This window comes from Chiloscyllium plagiosum, unplaced genomic scaffold, assembly GCF_037043375.1.
Source record: "Chiloscyllium plagiosum isolate Xiang-an unplaced genomic scaffold, Cpla_swu_hap1 HiC_scaffold_24, whole genome shotgun sequence".
In the NCBI taxonomy this organism is placed as follows: domain Eukaryota; kingdom Metazoa; phylum Chordata; class Chondrichthyes; order Orectolobiformes; family Hemiscylliidae; genus Chiloscyllium; species Chiloscyllium plagiosum.
Window position 1 is genome coordinate 20,450,896 of NW_028270162.1, and position 14,628 is coordinate 20,465,523.

At 41.1% G+C, this 14,628-nt stretch overlaps 1 pseudogene across 1 annotated transcript; it reads right to left on the minus strand.

Annotated features, from left to right (window-relative positions):
• Positions 1 to 443: 443 nt before the first annotated feature.
• Positions 444 to 10,886, minus strand: LOC148145367 (2'-5'-oligoadenylate synthase 1A-like; annotated as a pseudogene). The gene is made up of 6 exons (XR_015761229.1): positions 10,619 to 10,886; positions 6,510 to 6,808; positions 5,672 to 5,878; positions 4,563 to 4,755; positions 3,115 to 3,247; positions 444 to 1,615 (listed from the first exon to the last, which is right to left on the minus strand). The product of XR_015761229.1 is annotated as a 2'-5'-oligoadenylate synthase 1A-like (transcript).
• Between the last annotated feature and the right edge of the window lie 3,742 nt (positions 10,887 to 14,628).

Consider the following 14,628-nt stretch of genomic DNA (forward strand, 5'->3'; position numbering starts at 1 on the left):
AACCATTATAGGAAGGACTGCTAGTCAACTGCCAAGCTTTCCTTCAATTTTAAACAAGCCGGTCAGAGTCTAAACTGTCAAGAAAGTAACAAGAGAACAGCTGTCACCTATTACGTTGAGTTGAAACAGGCACAGTGTATGGACATGTTGACAGGCATCATCTGAAAGGTACTTGTGATCTGGAACTATTATGAAAAGAGTCTAAGAATAATATCCATTAGATTATCTGCAGGTCCAGAAACAAATCTCAATTTGAATGAGTAAATGAACTGATTAACAAACTCATTATTGTCAAAGACCTTTATTTAGCAATATTACATATTCAGTCTATTGTGATTTTGCACAGTAGATTCAATAGTAACCTCCAAAAAACAGAGTGATTATTTTTTGAAAAAGGATTTAGATAGTTCTTCAAATTTCCAGATTCAAAATGATGGTCTGAATGGCTTTGCTTCAATTGTATAAATTCTATGATACAATTGACTATTGTAATACATAATACGTACTCAGCAAATAACATTCCTACCTTACTTTAATATGTAAACAAATGTAAAACATTCCAAACAGTAAGTAAATACATAATCTATAAAGGTACAAAATCATTCTAATAAACTACTGTAATTAAAAAGAACTTATTAATTCACTGCTGCAGTTGGCAACAGAATCTGTGCAATAAAAATATGCAAATGTGTGTTATTTCATTAATTTTGAGAGAAAGGCCACTTGTTGCCAGCTCCAATGTGCAATGCAGAACAGACAGGAGGAGCAAATTATTTCCAAACTAGAGGCTGACCCCAAAAAACCTCAGGCAGTGATTGGTCACATTAACTAATCTGGAGGAGCAGTGGAAGAAATCACATTCAAATAAGAAAATTTTCCAGTCAATGTATCATTCCCTGCAGTGATTAAAAGTTGAATATATATTTCAAAATGCACAGGGTCATCCCACTTTAAACATTACTTGAAGTTTCATCTCATTCTCAACATAAATTTCAGTTAAAGTTTGGTATTTTCAGATACATATAAATCAGTGAAAAGGATTAATATGTAGTATTTATATTTACAACATGTTCCAAATAAATCCAGTTGATAAGATATATCATGAAAATGTGTTTTAAGTGTTTTAATATTGCAGTTGACTTTCAAGATGCTTGCCCCCACGGAGACGCAAGTTGATGTCAATGGTACAATGTTGATCAATGCCGTAGTATTCCAGCGTGTGGCTATCTTCTAGTGTTCGTGACTGAAAGGTCAGGTAATATTGGCTTGGAGAAATGCGCTCCAGATTTTGGATCTTATTCTTTAGGCTCAAAACCTTGTCAGTCGGGGATACATTAATTTCCAAGTTACATCCATTTGGATGCCTTACAAATATCTCCATTGAGTTTGTCACAAGTAGGTGGAGCTTTGCATCAAAGAATATTCCAGAATCCAATAAGGTTTTGCCACCATTCAGAATAGTTTCATTGAACATCAGGCGTTGTTGGTGAACTGGAATGTTCCAGTTTTGCTGGATTTGATTCTTGATCATTAAAATGTTGCTGTCAATGTTGGCCATCAGGGGTAATGAGGAACCATTCAGGCTAATCACAGTGATCTCAAACTGTGCCATTGGCTAAAACAGTTAAAAAAATAAATTGTTTTTGGGGCTGGAAAGACAGTTGGCTGTGTTCGTTTGTTAAATACAAATACAGCAATAAGTATATTTTTCAATTTTACTCCCCATCCCTCCTGATTCTTATTGTGATAATAAATATAACATTTTTGTCAAGCATTTTATGGTCAGTAAAGACAGAATTTTGTTCACCCCCATTTCACTAAGTCTGATCTAGTATTTACTTGATATCCCACACTCAAAATATATGGTTAGTCAGAATCTCAACAGATTCTTTGCACTTTCTCAAGTCTGCTCTATTTTTAACAAATCGGAATCTATCATTTATTCCCTCCTCTATCCAATGCCTCACCAGCTTCCCTTCAAATGTATCTATACTATTTGCTTCAACCACCCCCATTGCAGGGAGTTCCACCTTCCCATCTAGTTAAGCTCTTCCCCAAATGAGGTAACATTGTCTTTGAATCCACTCAGTTAAAACCTGTCATTATTTTAATGATTGCTACTGCAAAATCCCCTCAGCCCTCTTTTTTCTCTTACCAATTCTTTCCTGAAATGTGTACAAACATATTTTTATCACTATCCTTCTCAATATTTTCTTCACCTACTCCAGTGTCCTTTAGATCCTTTTTATAATATCATGACCAGGTTGCATTCAGATTTCAAGGTCAACAATAAGTTGCCCACTTTTTGACTCCATGGCTCCAGGAATAAATCCTTGTGCTTGGTTTGTTTCCTGGCTGCTATCAATAATCTGTGGAGCCATCTCTGGTGATTGATGTAATTGCAATCCACGCTACCTGTGTTCCACTACCCCACCTAGTGTTCACTTTTAAAATGATAAGTGACATCCCTATTATCCCTGTCAAAATGTACAGTTTTATGTTTAGATTACATTACTTACAGTGTGGAAACAGGCCCTTTGCCCCAACAAATCCACACCGTCCCGCAACCCACCCACTTACCCCTTCACTTAACACTACGGGCAATTTAGCATGGCCAATTCACCTAACCTGCACATTTTTGGACTGTGGGAGGAAACCGGAGCACCTGGAGGAAACCCATGCAGACACGGGAAGAATGTGCAAACTCCACACAGAGAGTCACCTGAGACAGGAATTGAACCAAGGTCTCTGACGCTGTGAGGCAGCAGTGCTAACCACTGTGCCATTTATCAATATGGCTTTTTGATTGTCAATGACTTGTTTCTTTGCCAAATCTGTGAAAGTCCTGCTGTGATTTGCTACCATGCCCCTCAAAATTGACTTTGCACTGCAATCAGGTGTCATCCATAAATTGGTCATGTACAGTACTAACAGCAAAAGATCCATCACTGATTCTTTTGAAGCACGACTTCCCACCTTCTGACTCTGTAGAACACCCAGGGTATGCTTTCTGGCTTGAAGTCAAGAGAAGGAACTGTGTCATTTAACAATTCAATCTCCAGAATTTCTACACGAAACAGTGTCCCGTGTCAATCATCTCCTAAAACTATTTACCTGGACCTTCCATGCTTGGACTCCAGAGACACATCGAGACCTGAGCCATTTCTTGGCCTCCTTGTCCATCACGTACCATCCATCAGACGACGCCACGTTATTAGTTGGATCGGCCGGGTCAAGGATTATTGGTCTGCAAAATAAAACCACATCCAATAATTGTTATAAACCATAGACCTGAGTTTCTGAGCAAAGTAACACTGAGTTTAATGGTGATTATTGTTATTAGTGTGGAAAGAATTCAGCAATCTGTGATGAAGTAGTGATGCCCCATGAGTTATGGATACCAGAATTTGCGATCCTTGGCCAAAGCTTCGTTGTTAAGCTCTGCAGGTATTTCAAGGACTTTTTACTTTTGCATCTTATTGAGGAATTAAACTCACAGCAGGAACTCAGGCATTTGCTTGTCTCAAAGCAAGTTTCATGTGGTAAGCAAAAGACTGATACAGAAATTCATCAAGCAGTTCACTTCAAAAAACATTATCTTCCTTCTGCCTTCCTTCATTTCTGAGGAAACTAGCACATTTCTTCTCACTCAGTATAATGCTTCGAAATCTCATGCCAGATTGCTTTAAATCCAGCCATTGATGAATTCAAAGCATTCGGAGTCCAGATCCTTTACTTCACCTTTATCAGTGACTTTATTTGGGCCGTAATGTGCTTTCAATCCCATTCACTGGATCCAGACAAGATTCAATACAGACAACAGAGAAAGGTCTTTCTAGATGGATGGTATAATCTTTCTAATCTGACTGTGTTGGTAATTATATTGGTTAACACTTTTATAACATTTGAATATGTTAAGTATCCCACGTTGTTCATGGGTTGGAGTAGACACTGACCATTACTATAATGTGAGGGTTTGAACAATGGTCTCCAGGACACTAATCAAAATGGGATTAAAAAAAGTGACGATGTTTATGGAGAGCTCTATAATGATTAGATTCCCTACAGCGTGGAAACAGGCCATTCAGCCCATCCAAACTTGCCCTCCAAAGAGTAACCCACCCAGACCCACTTCCCTCTGACTAATGCAATTTAGCATGGCCAATTCACCTGGCCTGCAGGAGGAAACCAGAGCACCCGGAGGAAAACCACACAGACGTGGGGAGAACGTGCAAACTCCACACAGATAGTCACCCGAGGCTGGAATTGAACCTGGGACCCTGATGCTGTGAGTTAGCAGTGCTAACCCCTGAGCCACTATGCTGCCCTGAATATGGTACCAATCTGATGTAAAGTTCTGAAGAAGGATCACAAAACATTACCTCTGTTTTCTATCCAGAGATGCATGTCTCTTACTTGACACCCAAAGATGCCAAGAGACAGGTATTAGTGGTCAATTAGATCGCTAAATGTCCCGAAATCAGCTTCCTTACGTGAGAGTGCTCTTAAAGAATTGGAACAGTTCTAACTGGTTTCACTTAAAAGATATTTTAAGCTTTTACCTGTTGCCACAGAGTTTCTTACGTAGAAAATTTACAATGTCTTGATTGTTGACATTGTAACGGTCAGTCCAATAAATATGCAGATTTTGATAGTTGCAGATCAGCTCAAGGACTGTCCGAAAACCTTCAGCAGTGACAAATCTCTCGGTCCCGTTGCCTTGCTCCCAGGCGTAGTCAGCAGCTCCACCGCATACTTAGCAGGCAAACTCTGTGGCAACAGGTAAAAGCTTAAAATATCTTTTAACTGAAACCAGTTAGAACTGTTCCAATTCTTTAAGAGCACTCTTAAGTAAGGAAGCTGATTTCGGGACATTTAGCTCCAAAGAGTATCCCACCCAAGCCCATTCATCTACTCTATTCTACATTTACACGTAACTAATTAACACATCCCTGAACACTATGGGCAATTTAGCATGGCCAATTCACCTAACCTGCACATCTTTAGACTGTGGAAGGAAACCAGAGCGCCCGGAGGAAACATGTAGACACAGGGAGAATGTGCAGACTCCGCACAGACAGTCGCCTGAGGCTGGAATCAAAACCGGGTGCCTGGTGCTGTGAGGCAGCAGTGCCAACCACTGAACCACTGTGCTGCCCAAATATGTGCAGATTAAAGGACTGGCCTCCACCCCTGATCTGTAATCAATTTGAATACAGCTCCTCCATACAATATGGCATCAGGAAATTTTTTTCATGACTACACTAGAGAATCAAGATCTGATTCTGAGAAGTATTTAACCTAAGCTGAAGGTGTAAGGATCTCCCCTTTCTCTAAAGTCATTCCAGCAACTTCGATTGAAGCCAGTTTCTTGAAAGAGGAGGTTAAATTGTTCAACTGTTAAAAATATGGGTACTTCTTTTATATGGCTTCAGACAGCAACCAGATCTTTTATTGCACCTTTAGCAGAGGCGGGAGGAGCTCTGAGAGAAACCGCTCATAGGAGCACTCCTTCAAAGATTCTGCCAATCCCCTTCTATGCAAACAAGCATTCTAGGCAAGTGTTCACAGGTTTTTAATAAGGATGAAGCCCGAATTCATCAGTCATATTTGTCAATGATATAACTATAGAAACACCATCTTTTTATATGTGGCGCTACAATCTCCCTACATTCTTCAAGCCATGTTCCCCAGTCACTCACCTCTTTGTACCAATATTTTAGCAGGCGAATCAAGTCTTTAAGTTTTGCATTACGTTGCTTCACAAAATTCCTCTGAAGCTCAGTAAAACATGCAGAAAATTCCCCACATGGATCACCATTTTCGCTTACGAATTTTATTAGCCTGAGATGGGCTGTATTTCCATTTGATGATCCTTCTGTAGGAAATTAAACATTTGATGAGCAACAGAAACTGTGGCATTTGTGGTCAGATATAAGCTAGAGATTGAATACCTAAGCATTTACCTCCTTTCTCACTGTCTAAACACACCTCCCCGATTAAGCTGCAATTTACTCAACTTAACTCACTACACATGTGGTTCACAATCTGTTCTCCTTTAAGCTAGAGACATTAAATGCAGATTTGATCACCACTTCAAACATCTCAGTTCAGTTTGCAAATATAAGCTAAGCCTGTCATACAAATAGACAAATTAAAATTAAGAGTCGGCACTCGACTTCTTGAGCTTGCTCCCCTGCTCAATAAGATCACGGTTCAATCTGATTATTCCACATTCTGATCTGTCTTTGATCACTTTTTCATATCTTTTTCATGTGCATGTCCTCTATCATATTGTTAAAAAAAAATGCAATTTAAGGATGATTGCCACTACTGAGATGTTTGGACCTAGATAAATATATAAAAGCTAATTGCTCCATCGCCTTAACTAGAAACAGGACGTGTTATGAAACAATGTGAATAATAGTCAATCTCCTTGACTAGCAGAGGTTTGTGAAAGAACTAAAATTATACTGGAGCTTAAAAATTACACTAACATAAATTCTTACCCAGTGCATCAAAGGCTGGCAAAATATCAAATTCCACACTCTGAGTATTTCTTCTTCGGTTTTAGAGCAAAGCTCAATGATTTTGGTAGGACGTTGCTGTTCGATACAAGAGTTATGTTGATGTCACTAATCTTATTGGCAAAGCTTGGTGCACACTCTGTCAATACTTGTTGAATTCCTTCAAGAATTTCCTGCCTCTTGTTTCTCTGCTCCTCAAAACTCTGGAAACAGTTGAGGAAGACAACAAGATCTGCATCTGAACCATTCCTTAAAGCCGTTCCTTTGCCTGAAGACCCTCCCTGCAGACGAGAAAGGATAGAAAAAATATTTGTGAACATTTCAATGATCAGTGAATTTGGCCATTCAAAAATTTTGAATACATTTGTCTAAGCACTGCTGGCTATCTATACCATTGTGTTAGGGACAGCATTCACATCGGTATACTTTTTGCTGCTATTTCCATGGTGTGTTTCTCCTCTTGTCCTCTTTTTGTGAAGGTGCCATCACAGCACTACAAGGTTGCAAGATGGAGGAAAACATTGTCACTGTAGGAGCTGCTCTTTCTTTGAGGTATTTTCAGTGTTGGAGCTGATTTCCTTGAATTCTATGATCAGTAATTACAAGCTGTTGCATTGTTTTGTAACTTTGGGGAAAAAATGATCAAAATAACAGCACTTTAAAAAGGAGGAAGGGAGCCAAAGGCAGTGACCACATGGGAAGTGAGTCAAATGGAGCAGTAAGCCTGCACAGCTGTCTGACCCAGTCGTAACCTACACAACTAACTGCCTCTGCTGCTTGGTTTTAAGTATCCCTGCACATTGGAGTTCATCTAAAAAAAATGAACAGACAGTGAAATTCACAACCGACCTTGGAGAAACCTGCATGGAAGAGCTTACAGCAAGGGAGCAGCAAAGTAGCTAGTTTTTAACTGTAACCTTACTGGTTTTGTAAATCTACAATAGTGAGTAGAGTGGGTTTTTTTTTGATTGTGTGTTTGTATTGAGATCTGTCTCTTGATTAAACTTTTGAAAAAGAAAAGCATATGTGCTAAGTTCGCCTGGGGCATCGTGTTTAAAGCAGTAAGACTGGGCTATTTTCTAGGTGTGTAGATTATTAAAGGTGCAAAGATGGCCGTCTGTAGAGTGATATGCTCTTCGTGTCGGATGTGGGCAATTAGGGAGAGCATCCATGTTACTGATGATTATGTCTGCAGGAAGTGTATGCGGTTCACCAGAAGGAGTGGTTGGAGTGGCAGTTAGAGACATTGCAGAATTTACAGGATTTAGAGGACGGGATGGGTAGCAGTTGCAGGAAGGGAGATAAACCAACGATACAATCAGGTAGATGGGTTATATCCAGACAGGGTAGGAGAGGGAGACAGGTAATGCAGGAATCTTGTGTGGCTATCCTCATCTCAAACAAGTATGCTGCTTTGGAAAATGTAGGGGATGGGGGCGATGGACTCTCAGGCGAATGTACCGCTGAAAGCCAGGGAGGGGGACACACACCCAGGGAGACAGTGAGGAAAGAGATCAATCTGAGACTGGTACAGTTGGGAAAGGGGGCAAGTCAAACAGTCAGGACAGGTAGGAACAAAGCAGAGGATGAGGTAGGACTGATAAATGTAACTACGTTTATTTCAATCCAAGAGGCCTAAGAGGCAAGACAGATGAACTCGGGGCATGTTTGGGAACATGGGATTGGAATATCTTCGTAATTACAGAGTCTTGGCTCAGGGATGGACAGACTGGCACCTTAATGTTCCAGAGTATAGATGCTATAGGAAGGACAGAAAGAGGACCATGAGAGGAGGGGAAATGGTGATTTTGCTTAGGGATAATATTATGCTGCACTTAGGGAGAATATTCCTAGGAATAAGTCCAGGGAAGTTATTTGGGTGGAACTGAAAAATAAAAAACGGATGATCACCTTATTAGGATTAGACTATAGACACCTCAAGAGTCAGTGGAAAATTGAGAAACAAATTTGTAAGGAGCTCTCCATTTTCTGTAAGAATAATCGGGTGGTTATGGGAGGGGATATTAACTTTTCAAACATAGACTGAGACTGCTATAGTATTAAGGGCTTGGATGGTGAGGAATGTGTTAAGAAATGGATGAGTTAGGCTCATGGGTTCATTTCCATGCTATACAATTTTATGAATCTCTGTAATTTTAACGCCTTAGTCTGTAGTTGACAGAGTGGTGTTGTTGCCCTGAGCAATATTTTGGACAGTTATTGGCAAGGTTGATGTCAAATCAGAAGCAGTCAAACAAACCTCTGTTTATGCACAAAAATAAAATGACAAAACGAAAACTAGACACTAGACCATAGCACGGTGACCTTTTTTCAATGTCAGCAAACTTGAAAAAGGTTAAAGTCACTAAGTACCACTTTGCTGTGATTTGTTTTCTCATCCTTCTGATGAACGAGAATTAATATGACAGACACACTTGGTTAAACTTTCGGTCCAAAGATCAGGGTCAGAGGCAGTTTCAAAATGGCCAGTGTGCGATTTTCCAAGCAATGTTGCCATGAGGCAGATAGTCAGTTAGGCTCCTTGAGGGATTGTTAACAGGGGTATTATGGGATGGCTGAGACTTGCCTGGCAGTTTCCAGTTTCTTGATGTGACTGAGAAAAGTTCAATTACCTGGAAGTGGGAGCCCAACAACTGACAGCGGGCCCATTGCTCTATGCAGGACTATGGGTCCTCTCCCTCTCTACATCCTACCTCTACTCTCCCCTCACAACCAATCTCCCCATCACCCCTTCCCCACCAACACCACCCGCCAACCAACCTGTCCCACCCAGCACACTAACATCCTCATTGTGAAGTCCTGTTTGAATTAAAAAGTCTAGAAATCAAATTGTTAAGAATTTGTTGGGAGGCCACTATCATACTGATTTGCTGTTTTAGTTACTTCCCTGTTCCTACAGCTGGATGCTTCTCTCAAGCTGAAAATTGTGTGATTAGGCCGCTCTGGTTTCCAGCATCTGCAGTCATTGTTTTTACCTCGTTGATTTTAACCCTACTGCGAATCCTCTTGCAAGGATGCCTGCCTTGAAGAAGTTTTCCTCCTCTCTCTACAAGAATCTCAGGGAGTCTCTCTCTCACTGCAACTCCCAGGTACTCTATGCCACTCTCTCCCCACCCCCACCCTCCTCTAGCTTATCTCTCCACGCTTCAGGCTCTCTGCCTTTATTCCTGATGAAGGGCCTTTGCCCTAAACGTCGATTTTGCCTGACCTCGGATGCTGCCTGAACTGCTGTGCTCTTCCAGCACCACTGATCCAGACTTCAGCTTTAACAGTCTGTTAGCTGCTCTTAACAGGAACTATCTCCATGTCAATTTTGGGAGATCCTTGGTCAAAACCCAAAAAACTAACTGCTATTCTCTGGCTACAAAGACAAAATTGTGCCCACCATGTTCTTTCTTCATTTTAACTGACTGTAGATTGAGTGCATGATGGCAGAATTGGTGAAATGCAGCAAAAGGAGGGGTGTGCCACTCTTTCCCCAGATTGTTGGGTATATTGTATATTGTACTGCCAACATCTGCTTTGAAAGTCACTTTAAGAATTCAATCTATTTTTGATTTCAGAAGCAGATTTACAACACCTTACAATAATTTACTTTTGACTGAAGAACAACTGAAAATAATGATTAAAGAGAAACAGACCTGAAGTGAGTCTTCCCTTCAGCAGATATACATTGAAGCTGCAGAGTCTTTAAAACAAGCTGATGCTTTAGGCTGAGAAAAACACTTTTAGTCTGATTTTCCAGGTGATTTGTGTCAGTGCCTGGCACACCTACCCCATTTAAATGCACAGAATTCACAGGAAATATTGACAATCCCATCTCATCCCATTCATTTAAATTGAAATCATGGGGACTCCATCATTTCCCTTGGAACTCTATCCCACATCAGGTTCCAGTCCTTTGGAAAGAAGGTAGGATAACATAGACAAGTTGAAAGTTAATATTGAAAATCTCACAACCATAATAAAAATCAGCTTCATTCTGAAACATTTATAAAGCTCAGAGTATTGTAAGTAGTCATTTACTGTAAACACTAGTCTCATACAGTGTTAAACACAAAGTAACTTACTTTGACGGCTCTGATAACTTTGATCCCAGGTTATTTAATAAAACATCGGTTCTTTAAAAATTCACAGATTCTGTGTATTGCATTTCTCAATTCAATGTTAAATTCATTCGGCTCCAGGTTTTGTTTAATGAACTCATCCAGCCTCCTCGGTTCAGTTCTGTACAAATCCAAATCCATCTTTCCAGCGTTCACACAAAGTGAAGTTGGTCTAACCACAGCTCTTATAAACCAGCTGCAAACTCCACCCTCATATATTTGAGAAAAATTGTGAGACCCAGTTACTAAAACTTTCCATCAAATCAAAGTGACACAAGATTGCTTAATATCAGCCATGATCATACTGAATGGTGGTGCTGGCTCGAAGGGCAGAATAGCCTACTCCTGCACCTATTGTCTATTGTCTATATCTCTACACAGTTTAAAATTTACATTTGTGAATTATTTGTTTGGCATTTGATTCAGTAAGCTCTTGTCACTTGTGCTGATCCTGAATTAATCAAAAGAAAGACCTCAATTTACAATCACTGTGCGTCCCAAAGCCGACACAGCTAATGAAATAATGTTGAGGTACACTCACTGTTGTATTGGAGGAATTTAATCATTCATCTGGAGCAAAACGTATGAGGAGAGATTAAACAAATTATGCCCATTTTCTCAAGAATTCAGATGGTAAGGGGTGATCTGATCAAAATCTTCAAGATCTTCAGGAAAAGACAGGGTAGATGAAGATAAACTATTTGCATGATTAGGGATTCTAGAACTAGGGGCATATTCTGAGAATGAGGGCCAGACTGTTCAGGAGAGATGGTAAGAAGCTCTTCTATACAGAGGGTGCTCAAGGTTTGGAACAAATGACTGTGGATGCTGGATCAGTAGTTAGTTTTAAATTTGAGATAGAGATATTTTTGTTAAATAAATATATTAAGGGATATGGGCCAAAAGCACATAAATGGAATGAGGCCGCAGATCAGCCATGATACCACTGAATGGTGGAACAGTCTTGAGGGACTGAAAGGCCTGCTCATGTTCTTATGTTTATTAAAACTATCTTGCACTTTCTGATGACAAACCATGACATGGAAGTGATATTAACCACTGACATCTGGGGTTTCATTATTGATAAAATGTAGTTTTGAGAAATTGCACATGCAGGTTCCCACAAATTCCCTGTAAATCAGAACAGTTATCTGGTGGTTACCTCAGGCTTGCAAGCTTCACCTCGGTCACTTTGAGCACAGGGGCACGTACATACACAGGATGCAAGTTGTGGCTCTTAGTTTTGTTTTAGCACTCTGTCACTTTGTGCTAACTGAGAGGCAGCTAGACTCTGTGATCTGCATTGTTTTTAGTACTTGACCTCAGGGTGCCAAGTTGTAGTGTGTCACATTGGTGGCTTGCTTTTTAGTACAGAAGGTGAGGCAGATAGCTTGTTACAGATGGGAGCATTGAACAGTGAAGGGGATGGACATGTCACTGTGCAACACCATGCTTCAGTAATGTCACACTATAGCACATGCCAAGAGCATTCATGGAAACATGCTGCATACATGTCGACCAAATGGCCATGTCTGAAAGTCAAACAGGAGCACTCATTAGTGGGATCGAGGGATTGACAGTCAGGAGTTAAGCTAACTTAAAAGCATCCACTGGACTTGGCATTTCAGAAGCACATTTCTTGGCTATCACTGGGAAATAGTGCTTTTGAATGGCCACATTCACAGACTGATTTGCGAGAGTGCAAGAGCATGGTCTGTGATGTGCAAGGGGGCCACATTCAGTAAAGTGGAATACTATCCCAAAGTGACATGTCACCACAATTCCGTTCACCCACTTTGGTTGTGTAATGCATATTAGGATATGGCCCCAAACCTCAGAGCTCTTTATCAAAGTATGGTATTGACCTCATTGTGAAGTCTCCATGGCCAACTTTGCCCAGGCATAACATAAGGCCATGACCATGATTGATGTTAGGGGTCAGGAGTACAGTAAAAGAAAGGATGTTCTCTTTCTGGCATTCCCCACTCATGTGTCTGACATAAACATTGTTGTGGCTGAAGACCTTTGTGGTAATGATTCAAATGTGAAGACAAGGAAGCAGGAGAAAATAATTTCAATGTTGTCAGCAAGAACAGCAACTTCCAGTGACTGTCTCCCAGCCTCTAGAAGGAGAAACAGCAGGTGATGATCACATAAGGAGTTGGAGAAGAATGACAAGACGCTGCAGCTATTGACCCCATTGTCATTTTCTACCACTCTTGGAAGCACAATGAAGGCACAGTCTGAGGATGTTCTAGGCCCTTGTCACTAAACTGTTTCATCTTACTTTCAAAGACCAGAGTGCTATCCCATCTCATGGCCATCAAAGTCACAGCTGTCCTGAAGCTTTATGCCAGTGACTTTTTGCAAGGAGCATTGGGGGGAACCTGTGCACCTTCCAATCCTCAACTCGTAAATGCATCCGAGATGTCACTGAAGCCACTTTGTCCACATCACAGCTGTTCATATCCTTCCTCTGTGATAAGAGGAGTCAAGCAGCTCAGGATGTGACATTCTCCAGCATCACTCACTTCTCTCAGCTTCACTCCATCACTACCTGCAGAGTTCACCAACAGGAAAGGTGTCTACTCCCATCAATGTTTAATTATTTGTGACTACCCCCAGTGCCAGATTTTGCATGTCTGTACTTCATATTCTGAGAGTTGCCATGTAGTTTTGTTTTTATTCATTCATGGGATGAGGGCATTGCTGGCTAGACCAGCATTTATTGCCCATCCCTAATTTCCCAGAGTGCAGTTAAGAGTCAACCACATTGCTGTAGGTCTGGAGTCACATGTCGGACAGACCAGGTAATAATGGCAGTTTCCTTCCCTGAAGGACAGGAGTGAGCCAGATGGGGTTTTCCAACAATCAGCAGTGGATTCATGGTCATATTTAGACCCTTAATTCCAGATTTTTGTTGAATTCAAATTCCACCATCTGCCACGGTGGGATTCAAACACAGTTCCCCAGAACATGACCTGGCTCTCTGGACCAATAGCCCAACGACAATACCACCTCCCCAATGTACATATAATAGACCTCACAGGTTCCTGCCTTCTCGCAAGGACTTTGAGCCAACAGAGAGGGCTGTCAGGCGACCATGACACCTTTATAAATCAATCCGACCACAGGAAACATGGAGATAAAATGTTGCCTGCACATCCACCAGAGATGATAGGCATCCGTAGGATGAGGCTTTTGATGCCTGGACTACTCTGACTCAGCCTTCCAGTTTGGAGATAGTGTGCTATATCATTATGGTGTCTTGCACCCTTCACACCTGGACTCGAGAGAGGGGAGTGGATGTCCTGGATACTAAGGATATTGGATCAACAGCAATCTTTGAAGGATGAAGAGGATGATGAGGAGCAGGATATTGATGAAAGGGACATCCGGGAAAGCATGTAAGATCAATGCATCATCAAACCTAAAAAGCTATACAGAACGCTCCTGAAACCTGCTTCCACAATGAATGGTCAGGGTTTGGATTTCCTTTCATCGTACAACTGGTGAGAATCTCCTGCTTATTGCAAGGACATGTGGACCAGGTTATTTTTGCCATTTTCTAGTTCACAAAATGTGGTATCTTTCTGATGGTACATTTCATACCTACAGGTTAGTTCACGTTCAGGCAGCAGACAGTGAGACAGGGCAGAAACATTGGGGCAGGGAGCTCTGAAACGTTCAGTCAGTGTTTGGTATCTGAATGATGTGCACTGAGTCTCACATGATAGACAGTGGGTTGAGAAGAATCCTGAGGCACCTTGTTTTGACTCTTATCATTGATTGACCATCAACACTTCTGAGTCCGTGTACACTGATAAACGCCACTGAAGTGCTTTGGCATCCTGTAGGACAACCTTTAACCTGAGGGAGGTGGCATTTTGTGCAGCTTCTCTGAGCAGGCCAGTGCACCAAGAGGGAGGGTGGAGAAGTGAACTTCACTCTGTACAAGTCGCGGCCTTGAATGG